Source organism: Loxodonta africana, chromosome 23 (genome assembly GCF_030014295.1).
Source record: "Loxodonta africana isolate mLoxAfr1 chromosome 23, mLoxAfr1.hap2, whole genome shotgun sequence".
Classification (NCBI taxonomy): Eukaryota; Metazoa; Chordata; class Mammalia; order Proboscidea; family Elephantidae; genus Loxodonta; species Loxodonta africana.
The window spans coordinates 45436147-45448337 of NC_087364.1; positions in this window are offsets into that span (position 1 = coordinate 45436147).

Consider the following 12191-nt stretch of genomic DNA (forward strand, 5'->3'; position numbering starts at 1 on the left):
CCATACGACCTGAGCTGCCCATCGTGATCTGGATGTTGTCTGACCTACAGGGTCATAAAGTCAGATGTGCACAGCAGCACTCTGTCATTAAATGAACGTAGTATTTATGAGATCAGGCTCAAACAGAACCTGAAGGTACCCGTAAGTTCCATTGTCTCCACTCTTGTCCATCTCCCAGTTTGCACCTATGGCCTCATGGGGAGTTCCTTATGATCAGTTGACTGAAGAAGAGAAAACTCATGCCCAGTTTACAGATGGTCCTGCACAATATGCCTGGTTTACAGATGGTCCTGCACAATAAGTGGACAGCGGCAGCACTGCAGCCCTTTTCTGGGATCTCCCTGAAGGACAGTGGTGAAGGAAAATCCTCCGAATGCACAGAACTTTGAGAAGTGCACCTGGCTGTTCACTTAGCTTGGGCAGAGAAATGGCCAGATGTGCAATTGTATACTGATTCATGAGCTGTGGCCAATGGTTTGGCTGGGTGGTCAGGGACTTGGAAGGAACTGGATTAGAAAATTAGTGACAAGGAGGTGTGCGGAAGAGGTATGTGTATAGACCTTTCTGAACGGACCAAAGAAGTAACGATATTTGTGCTTCATGTGAATGCTCACCAAAGCATTACCTTGGCAGAAGAGGATTTTAACAATCAAGTGAAAACCATTCATCCTCTTCCCCTAGCCACTCCCTTAGTTACCCAATGGGCTCATGAACAAAGTGGTCATAGTGGCAGAGATGGAGGCTATGCATGGGCTCTGCAACACGGACTTCCATTCACCAAGCCCAACGTGGTTACAGCCACTGCTGAATGCCAAATATGCCAGCAAGAGAGACCAACACTGAGTCACCGATATGACATCATTCTGTAAGGTGATCAGCCACCAACCTGGTGGCAGGTTGATTACATTGGACCACTTCCAGCATGGAAAGGGCAGTGTTTCATCTTTACTGGACTAGACATTTACTCTAGATACGAATTTGCCTTACCTGCACACAATGCTTCTGCCAAAACTACCATTCGTGGACTCACAGCATTGCCTCAGATCAAAGGACTCACTTCACAGCAAATGAAGTATGAAAATGGGTACGTGTTCATGGAATTCACCGGTCTTACCATTTTCCCCATCATCGTGAAGCAGCTGGCTTGACAGAATGATGGAATGGCTTCTAAAGACACAATTATGGCACCAGCTAGGTGGCAACACTGTTGGGGCAATGTTTTCCAGGAGACTGTATGTGCTCTAAACTAGCATCCAATATATGCTGCTGTTTCTCCCATAGCCAGGATTCATAGTTCCAGGAATCAAGGAGTGGAGGTGGGAATGGCGCCACTCACTATTACCCCTAGTAACTCACTTGCAAAATTTTAGCTTCCTATCCCTGTGACACTATGCTCTGCAGGTCTAGAGGTCTTAGTGCCAAAGAGAAGAATGCTCCCACCAGGGGACACAACACTCATTCCATTGAACTGGAAGTTAAGAATGTCGCCCAGCTACTTTGGGCTCCTCATACCTCTGGTTCAACAGACCAGGAAGGGAGTTACCATATTGGCTGGTGCGATTGACCCTGACTACCAAAAGATTGATATTGAATAATGGAGGAAAAGAAGGGTATGTCTGGAATGCAGGAGATCCCTTAGGGTATCTCTTAGTACTATCATGCCCTGCGATTAAAGTCAATGGAAAACTATAGCAATCCAATTCCAACATGACTACTAATGGCCCAGACACTTAAGGGATGAAGGTTTGGGTCACGCCACCAGGCGAAGAACCACAACCAGCTGAGGTGCTTGTTGAGGGTAAAGGGAATATGGAATGTGTGGTAGAAGAAGGCAGTTCTAAATACCAGTTATGACCATGTGACCAGTTGCAGAAATGATGACTGTAATTATTATGAGTATTTCTCCCTTTTATGTGTGCATCAAAAATTTTTGTTTTCTTTGTTTATAAAATACGTGTGATGGTTAAGATTGTGTGTCAACTTGGCTGGGCCATGATTCTCAGTGTTTATATGTGATCACCGCCATGATGGGATCTGCTGTGAGTAGCCAATCAGTTGAAAGGGTGTTTCCTTAGGTGTGCAGCCTGCATCCAAATATAAGTGGATGTTCTGGCTTTTGCCTGCTCTGGATTCTGCAGCTGCCTCTTGTTCATCTGACCTCTAGTTCTTGGGACTTTAGCTAGCAGCTTATCTGCCAGTCTTGGGATTCATCAATCTTCACAGCCTATGACCAAGAGCCCTGCTCTCCAACTTGCCGATCTTGGGGTCGCCAGCCCCTGTGGCTACATGATTCAGGAGAAGCCTCTATCCTGATTAATGGACTTGAGACTTTCCAGCCTCTACAATCACATGAGCCATTTCCTTGATATAAATCTTTATATATATATATATATTTATAAGCTTTACTGGATTTGCTTCTCCAGAGAACTCAGCCTAAGACAAGATGTAAACAGGGCTAGTGAGTTTTCATTTGTACACATTAGTCGTATCATGTTAGGCGCAAGTAAGACTTTGTGATTGTCTTTGTTAAGAGATTGTGTATGGTTGAAGGAGGTATGTACAGGTGCCAAGTTGACAAGGGGTAGACTGTGATGGTTAAGGTTGTATGTCAATTTGGCTGGGCCATGATTTTCAACGGTTTGACATTTTTGTAATGATGTAGTTTGGTCACTATGAGTTGGAATTGACTTGATGGCACTGGGTTTTGGTTTGGGTTTTGTAGTTTGACAGTTATGTAATAATGTAATTTGGCAGTTATGTAATAATTTAGTCATTCTCCATGATGTGATTTGATGTAATCAGCCAACCAGTTGTAAGAGGAGTTTCCTCATGTGTATATGAATGTTCTAGCAAAGCTTGTTTTCTTGCTCTGAATCCTGCATCAGGTTCATCATCATCTGACTTCCAGTTCTTGGGACTTGAGCCAGTGGCCTGCCATCTTACTTGTCACTCTTGAATTCATCATCCTCCATAGTCTGTGAGCCAGTGGTCTATCATATGACCTACTGATCTTGGATTCATCAGACCCTGCAGCTACATAAGTCATGAGAAGCCTCCAGCCTGACGCCTGACCCTCAGCCTTGGGCCTTGCCAGCCTCTACAACCGCACGAGCCATTTCTCCGAGATAAATCTCACTCCTCTATGTATATGTGCTTCACTGGCTTTGGTTTTGCTTCTCTGGAGAACTCAGCCTAAGACAGCTGTTAACCAAAATGTTGGTAGTTTGAACCCATCTGGTAGCTCTGCAGGAGAATACCTGGTGATTTGTTTCCATAAAAATACAGCCTAGAAAATTCTTGGAGGATGTTCTACTCTGTCACATGGAAGCTCTATGAGTCATAAATCAACCTGACCAGACCTAAAAACAATTAGTACTACAAGGGCTGCTCAAGGGTGCAAGAAAGTAAATGGCCTCCAGATAGTGATTTCTCATGAGATACTCTTTAAGATTTCATTCTGCCATCCAACCTATAATCCTGGTCTTTCTTTCCCTATTCTCTCATTTGGCTCATTGAGTGACATACTTGAAATGAATAAGTAGATTTTAAGGAGCCCTGGTGGCACAGTGGTTAAATACTTGGCTGCTAACCATAAAGGTCACCAGTTTGAATCCACCAGCTGCTTCATGGGAGAAAGATGTGGTAGTCTGCTTCCATAAACATTACAGCCTGGGAAACCCCATGGGGAAATTTTACCGTCTTATGGGGTCACACGAGTCAGAATTGACTCGACAGCAATGGTTTTTTTTTTTTAAAGTAGGTTTTATAATATGTATTGCCAACAACATCAGAAAGAGAATCTAAGTGAGCAAGAAGCCACTCAAGAATTTATCTACTTAAGTTGTCCTTTTCATTTTATGGGAGATAAGAACATGGGAGATGGAAAGTACATTAACCCTTTTGGCTGTCACTTAATACTTCAGGAGATGAGTATGTAAAAAGAGTCATTATGTCCATCTCTGGGGATATTGTCTGGGTTTTTAATAAAGTATTGTAAGAGGCTGGGATGAGAAGATTGTCTTAGTTCTCCAGTGCTGCTATAACAGAACTGTCACTAGGGGATGGCTTGAACAAACAGAAATTTATTCTCTCACAGTTCAGGAGGCTAGAAGTCTGAATCAGGGCACCAGTGCCAGGGGAGGGATTTCCTCTCTCTATCAGCACTGGAGAAATGTCCTTGTCATCAATCTTCCCTTGGGTCTAGGTGTTTCTCAGCGTGGGGATTCTGGGTCCAAAGGAGGTGCTCCACTCCTGGCACTTCACTCCTGCCTCTTTTTTCTTGGTGGTAGGAGGTCCCTTGGCTTTGGGGAGCCCCATTCTCCTAATCCATTTGAGTAGCAACCCCACCCCCTCAACCCCAGCAGACCCCTTTCTTCTGCCCCTTCAACATGGCAGCCCCACCCCCTCAGCTTTTGACAGTGAATCCAGCCCCATCCTCACACTCCAAAGCCAAGTCGGTGAAGATCTGGCTCTTTCAAACCGAGGAGGCTGTGGCCCCACTCTTTGAAACCCAGCAGGCTGTGGTTCCACTCTTTGAGGCGCCAGAGGTTATGGCCCTACCTTTTGAGACCAAGATAGCTCTGCTTTCTGTGCTCCTTGTTTCTTCAGATTCTGCTTCCTAGTTCCTTGGTCTCACAGCCCCTTGGGCATGTTGGCCTGGCCAGCCTCTATCAGACTGATAAGTGCCTGGAATCACTTCATTTTGCCAGTAAGCCTTGGCCTGAAGGCTCTCAGCTCTCTCACACCATGGGTCAGCAAGCCTAGCTCTGCTGACAAGTGCCCAGAGGCACCCCACTCCACCAGGAAGGCTCCTGCCTGGAGGCACTCAGCTCCTTGCTCCATGTGTCAGCTCCCATGCTCTCCTGCCAGTCTCCTGGTTTTGCTGCTACCATTTCTCTGCCACTGCTTTTTTGCTGCCTGTTCCATCTCCAGGGTTACAGCTGTCCTCACTTCCTTCTCAGCCCTCACCAGAATTGCCTTTGATGTCCATAATTCCACCAACAGTCTCTTTAAGAAAAGCCAGGCACTACTAGGCACCTGAAAACTCTTCCAGTCTCTACCCATTACCCAATTACAAAACAGCTTCCACATGTTAGGTATCTGTTAGAGCAACACCCTACTCTTGGTACCAAACGTCGTAGGCTGGGTTCTCTATAAAAGCAAAATCAGTGAAGTATATATACATAGGGGGAGAGGGGAAGGGAGAGGAAAAGGAAGAGAGAGGAGAGGGAGACAGAGATTTATCTCAAAGAAATGATTTACATTGTTGTAGAGTCTGGCAATTCCCAAGTCTGTAGGTCAGGCATCAGGCTGGAGGTTTTTTCTGAATCCAAGATCAGCAAGTCAGATGGCAGACTGTTGGCTCACAGGCTACAGAAGCCAACGAATCCCAAGATCAACAGGCAGTCCCAAGAACTGGAGGTCAGATGATGACAAGCTAGATTCAGGATCCAGAGTGAGCAAAAGCCAGCAAGCTTTGCCAGAACATCCGTATATATTGGATTCAAGCCACACTCTGGGGAAACTCCTCTTACAACTGATTGGCTGATTACATCAGATCGCATCGTGGAAATGGTTACATTATATCACAAAATAGAAGGTAACTACATAATTACATTATTGCCAAAGCACTGGGAATTGCGACCCAGCCAAGTTGACTCAAAATCTTAACCATCACAGTGCTAAAAAGCATGCTAAACTGTATTCACTGTACTCCAAACTCATTCACTTCTCCCTTTCTATGTTCTGAAATATATTTAAGACTAGTTGCTAGATTACTCCTTTTTTTCCTCCCATTAATTGAAAAAAGAAAAAAAACCTATTGTCTTCAAGTTGATTCCAACTCATAGCAAACCTGTAAAAAAATGAAAAGGAAATAAAAACATGTTTTTTTAAAGTCTTGAACTTCATAGATTTGGTGTGAAGAAATAAACAACAGCTTTTTAATATTCATATTGTTCTTAATGGAAAGAAAAGCTTTTAAAGGGTGATAATAGAAAGCTTCAGCATATTTTGAGATGACATTTTGGTAATTTGTGATTTAAATAGAAAAAATGTGCAGTAAATTTCTGTGAAAATATTCATCAGAATATTAGACATATATTTTGATGTAAAAGTATTTAAAAGTAATCTGAACCAATTTTCTAGGCTCAAAATATATGTTTGAACAAATAAATTTGCCAAGTCCTATTTTTAGACTTTGAATGAAGGAACAAAAATGACACCAAATGTTGAAATTTACTTTTAAATACATGTTTTTAAAATAAACCTTTGGTATTATTTTTCTGTAATGTTTACACCAAATGTTATTACTGTTTTTTAAAAGGATTTTTATTGGAAAGAGAGAATCTTAGTATATTGTGTTCAGAGTTGATCAGAATTATAATTGAACTTTTATAATGGGTGATTTATATAAAGCAGGTATCAGGCATTTGTAGTAAAACAAAGAAACAACAATTCTAACCAAAAAAAAGGATAATGATCCTTTCTGTTTGGAAGGTAAATTATTAAATAGATGACATTGAAGAAAATCATCTTTTCCTTATATGACTTTCCAATTGGTTACAAAAAAATATTTTCCATTACAAATATATCCATAATTAATTTTTTTTTTAATTTTCTCTTCAAGTTTACTTTTCTTAGAGAAGTTTCAATAAACTATATTCTAAGTTTCTTCATGATGGGGACTAAGTATTATTGTTTTGTGTCTTCCACATAATCTCATGCAGATATTATTAAAAAATATTTGTTGTTTATTGATTCACTTTATCAGAAATTTATCTGCATTATGACTTAAAAAATCACATCAACATTATCCACAATGTGAAGTGTTTCTCAATTACACATATTGAGAATAATCTATTTTAAATCATGTGGATAAGAATTTGCCATCCTTTTGCTGTGTGATATCTCCTTCAGTTAAAATGCCTGTCACAGATTGAATTATGTCCCCCAGAAAATGTGTGTATCAACTTGGTTAGGCCGTGATTCCCAGTATTCTGTGATTGTCCTCCATTTTATGTTGTAATTTTATGTTAAAGAGGATTAGTGTGGAACTATAGTACCCTTACCAGGTCACAGGCCCTATCCAATGTAAAGGGAGTTTCCCTGGGGTGTGGCCTGTACCACCTTTTATTTTACAAGAGATAAAAGGAAAGGGAAGCAAGCAGTGAGTTGGGGACCTCATACTACCAAGAAAGCAGTGCCGGGAGCAAAGCACATCCTTTGGACCTGAGCTTCCTGAACTGAGATGCTCCGAGACCAAGGGAAGACTGATGACAAGGACCTTCCTCTAAAGCTGACAGAGACAGAAAGGCTTTCCCTGGAGCTGGTGCCCAGAATTTGGACTTCTAGCTTACTGGACTGTGAAAGAACAAATGTCTCTTTGTTAAAGCCATCCATTTGTGACATTTCTGCTATAGCAGCACTAGATGACTAAGACAATACCTCTCCAGGTTCCTGAATGCAAGCTTCCACCTTAACGATCACCCCATATATTTTCAAATATAGATAATTTACTTGAATTTAATAAGCATCTAGTTCTTCCCACACTTTTGACTCTTTATTATAAATGCTTTTTTCTTTCATCTCATGAGAGCTTCACTCACACAGGAAGCTCAATAGTTTCCTCCAATAGATTTTTTTTAATTTAATTAATAAAACATTTTTTACAAAAATATATTACAATAAAATTATTCCGACATTAATATTTTGCTATATTTTTCTGGAAATTTTTTTCTTGTGAATTATTCTGTTTGATTTTTGTAGCCTGGTTTTTCTGTAAACAGCATTCACGGCCTGGGTTCTCAGGAATCAGGCTCTGAGACGGGGATTTATGCGCAGAGATTTTATTAGGGAGTGCCTTCGGATCAACACCTATGGAAAGAAGGGGAGAGAAGCAGGAGTGGACAGAAGTAGATATTGGGGTGTGATGTAATCACAAAAAAGCTTCAGCCAATCTCATGGGATTGAGATGGCTCTTCAGAGTTGTCTCAGGTTGGGTCAAAGGGGCTGGGCTCTTATATTCTGTATGAACTAGTGGCTGGATTTGGGCTGTCCCAGGCAGGAGACATGCCCTTGGATAAACAGGCTATCTGTGGCAGAGGTGATTCCTCAACAGCACGCCAGCTAAGGGCTATATAATGGCAGTGCTCCTGACACATGAGATCATAAATCCTTCGTTCCCGAAGGGGCATCTGGGTTGTACGTTACAGTGTCTATTATGCTAGTCTATTGCAAGCAGAGTTTGATATGTTCAGTGAGTGTGACTCAAGCTCATTAGCTAAGGCTCTGACACACAAAATCATCAAGCAGATATTGCTTTCTTTTCCTGCCTGTTTGCTTCCCTGACATTTTAGGCTTTTTTTTTTTTTCCTGCACATTTAGACCAGCCTGTGATATGCTTTACTTTCTAAGCTTTTGTGTATTACAAGTCAGCATGGAGATTACAAATAGATTTAGCTGGTAATGGGTCTGTTATATTGTTTTCTGTGTGTAATTCCTCCAAAAATATTTGGTTGGTCTTAATATAGTTTCTCTTGTAACCTCGTTTAATTTGAATGGACACTTTTAATTAGACCCCACAGAATTCCTGCGTGCGCCATATGGTTTGCAAAACAGATTTAGAATAGAAGGAAGGATAATTATTTTCTGTGGAATAGCTAAAGGAGTGTTCAGCTAGCCAACTATTAAATGTGATTCAGATGTAAAAGAACAAACTGAAGCAACAGTAATCAGTTTTGAATTACATTTAACGATTCTTTTCTGGCCTTTATTTTTCTGTAGAATTCGTGGGTAATAAAAGTAGTGCAGTCACCCCCGCAAACAAGTATGTTTCTGAGTGAGCAGATGTAACTTACTCTATTATGGATTTGAGGCAGTTGCTGTGGAATATATTGTTACTTGAAAAAAGAGAAGTTCTCTGATTAGGCCAACATTTTAAAAATTCTGTGAGTAGTAAATATTGATGCTCTTTTCTTAAGTTCAGATTTTGAAATCTGAACAATAACACTTGCTTGGAGTTCCTCTGAAGTTACTAAAGAAGTTATAGAAAACTCTAGCAAAGGCAGAGCTGTAGCTATGATAATAGGTATACAATATGTAATCTATTCACTGTCTTATCAATAGAGATTAGCATCCAGGTGTCATTGGTGATTTCAGTTATCAGTTTTGGACACACAGTGCCTATAATTTAAAATAGAGAGAAGTGATTCATTCTCATTATAAAATGTATAAATAATACCCACCACCAAAACTCACTGCCTTCGAGTCGATTCCGACTCATAGCGACCCTATAGGACAGAGTAGAACTGCCCCATAGAGTTTCCAAGGAGCGCCTGGTGGATTCCGAACTGCCGACCTTTTGGTTAGCAGCCGTGACACTTAACCACTACGCCACCGGGGTTTGTCCATAAGTAATACAGAGAGAGTGAAATTCCGTCTTTAGTAATCCTTTCTACCGTTTGTACTTACCCTTCCCTTTACCTAGGCTTAACCACTGTCATAAGTTCTGTGTACATGCTTAGTGGTCTCCTTCTAAGCATTTACAGAAACTCAGTCATATATGTGTATACGTATATATACATTCATAGAGTCTAAAAATTTACATAAATATAAATATACAGTGGGTTTTTTAGTGGGTGGGTGTGTATGTATGTGTATATATATATGCATATGTATACATATATACACAGTTTGATATCTATGCATTTGTATCATACCAAATATATTGCTCAGAAACTTTTCTCTCTCTCTTTCCCAACTTAGCATTACGATGTAGACATGTTTTTGTGCCAGCACATTTAAATAGAACTTTTTAAAATTGTTGTATATTATTTCAGAGGGTAGATTTTTCATTTTAATTGAATGATTTTAAAGCACGTGAATAAATGTTCTTTGAAGATATTTTTACTTGATTTACTGCAATTCATTTCTTTTATTACAAAGATGGATACTTTTATTAGACCTTTGAAAGACCAAAATAGTATATCTTCTTCTCCATTTTTGATGGTTCTACTTTACAAAAGTTTAAATATTACATTCATATTTAGACATTTCTTGAGATTAGAATGTTAATTGTAAAATTAATCTTGTATTCCATTAAAAAAAAATACATTCCTATCAGTCCCTCCTATATGCTCCTTTGCTCTGAGATAGCTCCTTCTGTGCTTTCTTCTCTTCTGAGGCCAGTTCCTCTACATCATTATATAACACGTAATAGCAAATGACAGGTTCTTCATAATCAGGTGCAATCCTACAAATTCAAATCTTCCTCTAAGTGAAGTTTATATTTTGTGTTAAACTTCCCATGTTGTGAGACATGCATTATAAAATCCTGACCTACTACAGCACATTCTTCCAATTTTGAATCAATGTCCACTCAACCAGAGCAATAACTGCTGCATAAGCTAAATTAGAGTGCCTTCACATAGCTGATAATTCTCGGTACAGCCTCTTGAGCATCAAGTGCAAATTTTAAGAGAATCCATCCCTAGACAAATTCAGCGTTATCAGCCTCAATCCAGACAGCTTTTGCTTCCCTTTGAATGTTACAAGCTTGTACTTTTCCATCTCTCTCACTTGTGGTGCCTTTGTGAATCCACAAAATCACATTCAGAACACTAGTGGGAGAAAGAGCATAGGGGCCAGAACGCATGTTTTCTTCACTAAAGCCCTCCAACCCCTACGTATTTCTTTCCTTGTTCAATTCTCAATGGGAGCCTCAGCTATGCCTTGTTTGCCTGCAGTCAGAAACTCTTAAACGATAAACCTGGAAAATGCGTTTTCTTTACACTGTCACATCAGATGCTGGCTGAGTTCTTTTTGAATCTGATCCACTCTCTAAAATACATGGCTTAAGCCTAGATTCATCCTTTGACATTTGTCGGACTATTTCTAACACTGGTCAGCTGTATTCTTGGCACCACTGACTTTCGGACTGAAGATTTGTGTCTTGAGAAGTGAATTGTTTTGTTAGATTCCTTTCATGTTAAGCAATTTATCTTGTTACTGGGTACTTTCGTTTATGTTTAATTTTATATTCAGTCATTTAATTAAGAAGCCTCTCTTGGTATCTCTTAAGCCCAATACATTGTGCAAAGTGCCAGGGGTCATTTACCCTGGGATGATATAAAAACAACTGGAGGAAACATAGTATAAAGGGAAAGGTGCACTAGAGTTAGTATCAGAGCTTTGGTTTGAATTCTGGATCTGCCGTTAAGAAGCTGTCTGACCAGCCAAATTACTTAATCTGCCTCAGCTTCAGTTTACATATATAGATAAATTAGGCTGATACTATATTTTTCACTGACTTCACTGGAAATAACAAAAGCCAAAATATTTTATAATTAATTAGTACAAATGTTAACAATAGTAAATTAATTACACATGTTTTCTGCCCTGAAGGAGCCCATATTCTACTGGTAGAGAATATAAAATATTTACAAATAACTATGATGGATGATGGAATGTACATAAAAGAGAAAGAATTTTCCCAGAAACGAACTCACTTCCTGTTGGAGGAACCAAGGAAGTCTCATGGAAGAGGAGGAATTGCAGCTGGGACCTATAAGATGGTAGAATTTCTGCTTGTGGAAAAACGGAGAGATCACTGAAGGTGCAGTGATTGGAATAAGCCAGCCCATAGAATTAGGGAAAAGCCTCTGCAATAATGAATGGCAGAGTTTCATTAGGGCATTGAGCACATAATGCAAAGTAGTGATCGATAAGTCTAGAAATGAGCTGACCTGGATATCACAAATTTGCTTCCCATTTGTAAACATTAAGTTCGCACACTAAAAATTTTGGAGAGCAAGCAACAAGTAACTTTTAGACATCAGGTCATTAAATTATCTAATAAAAGTGTTAATTTTTTGATGAAGTGGCAGAGGTCCAGTTCTGCCAATACATGCAATTTACACGCCTAAACAAAATATTTAAGGTCTCAGTCTGAAGTATCTGCATTTGAACTACCTCACAGATTCAGAAATTCCTGAAGGACCCCTTCTTAAATTAAAGAGCACACAAAAGAAATCTCGTTCAGAACAAAGGCAACATCCTTCCTAATGGAGAATTCCAGTCTCTACCCTCAAAAGCATACACTACTTGTAAGCCCATAAAATGAAATGTTTCAGGTTCAGGTAAAATTTCTGGGGGCATGCCATTAAACTTGCATTTAATGAGTGACAGGATGA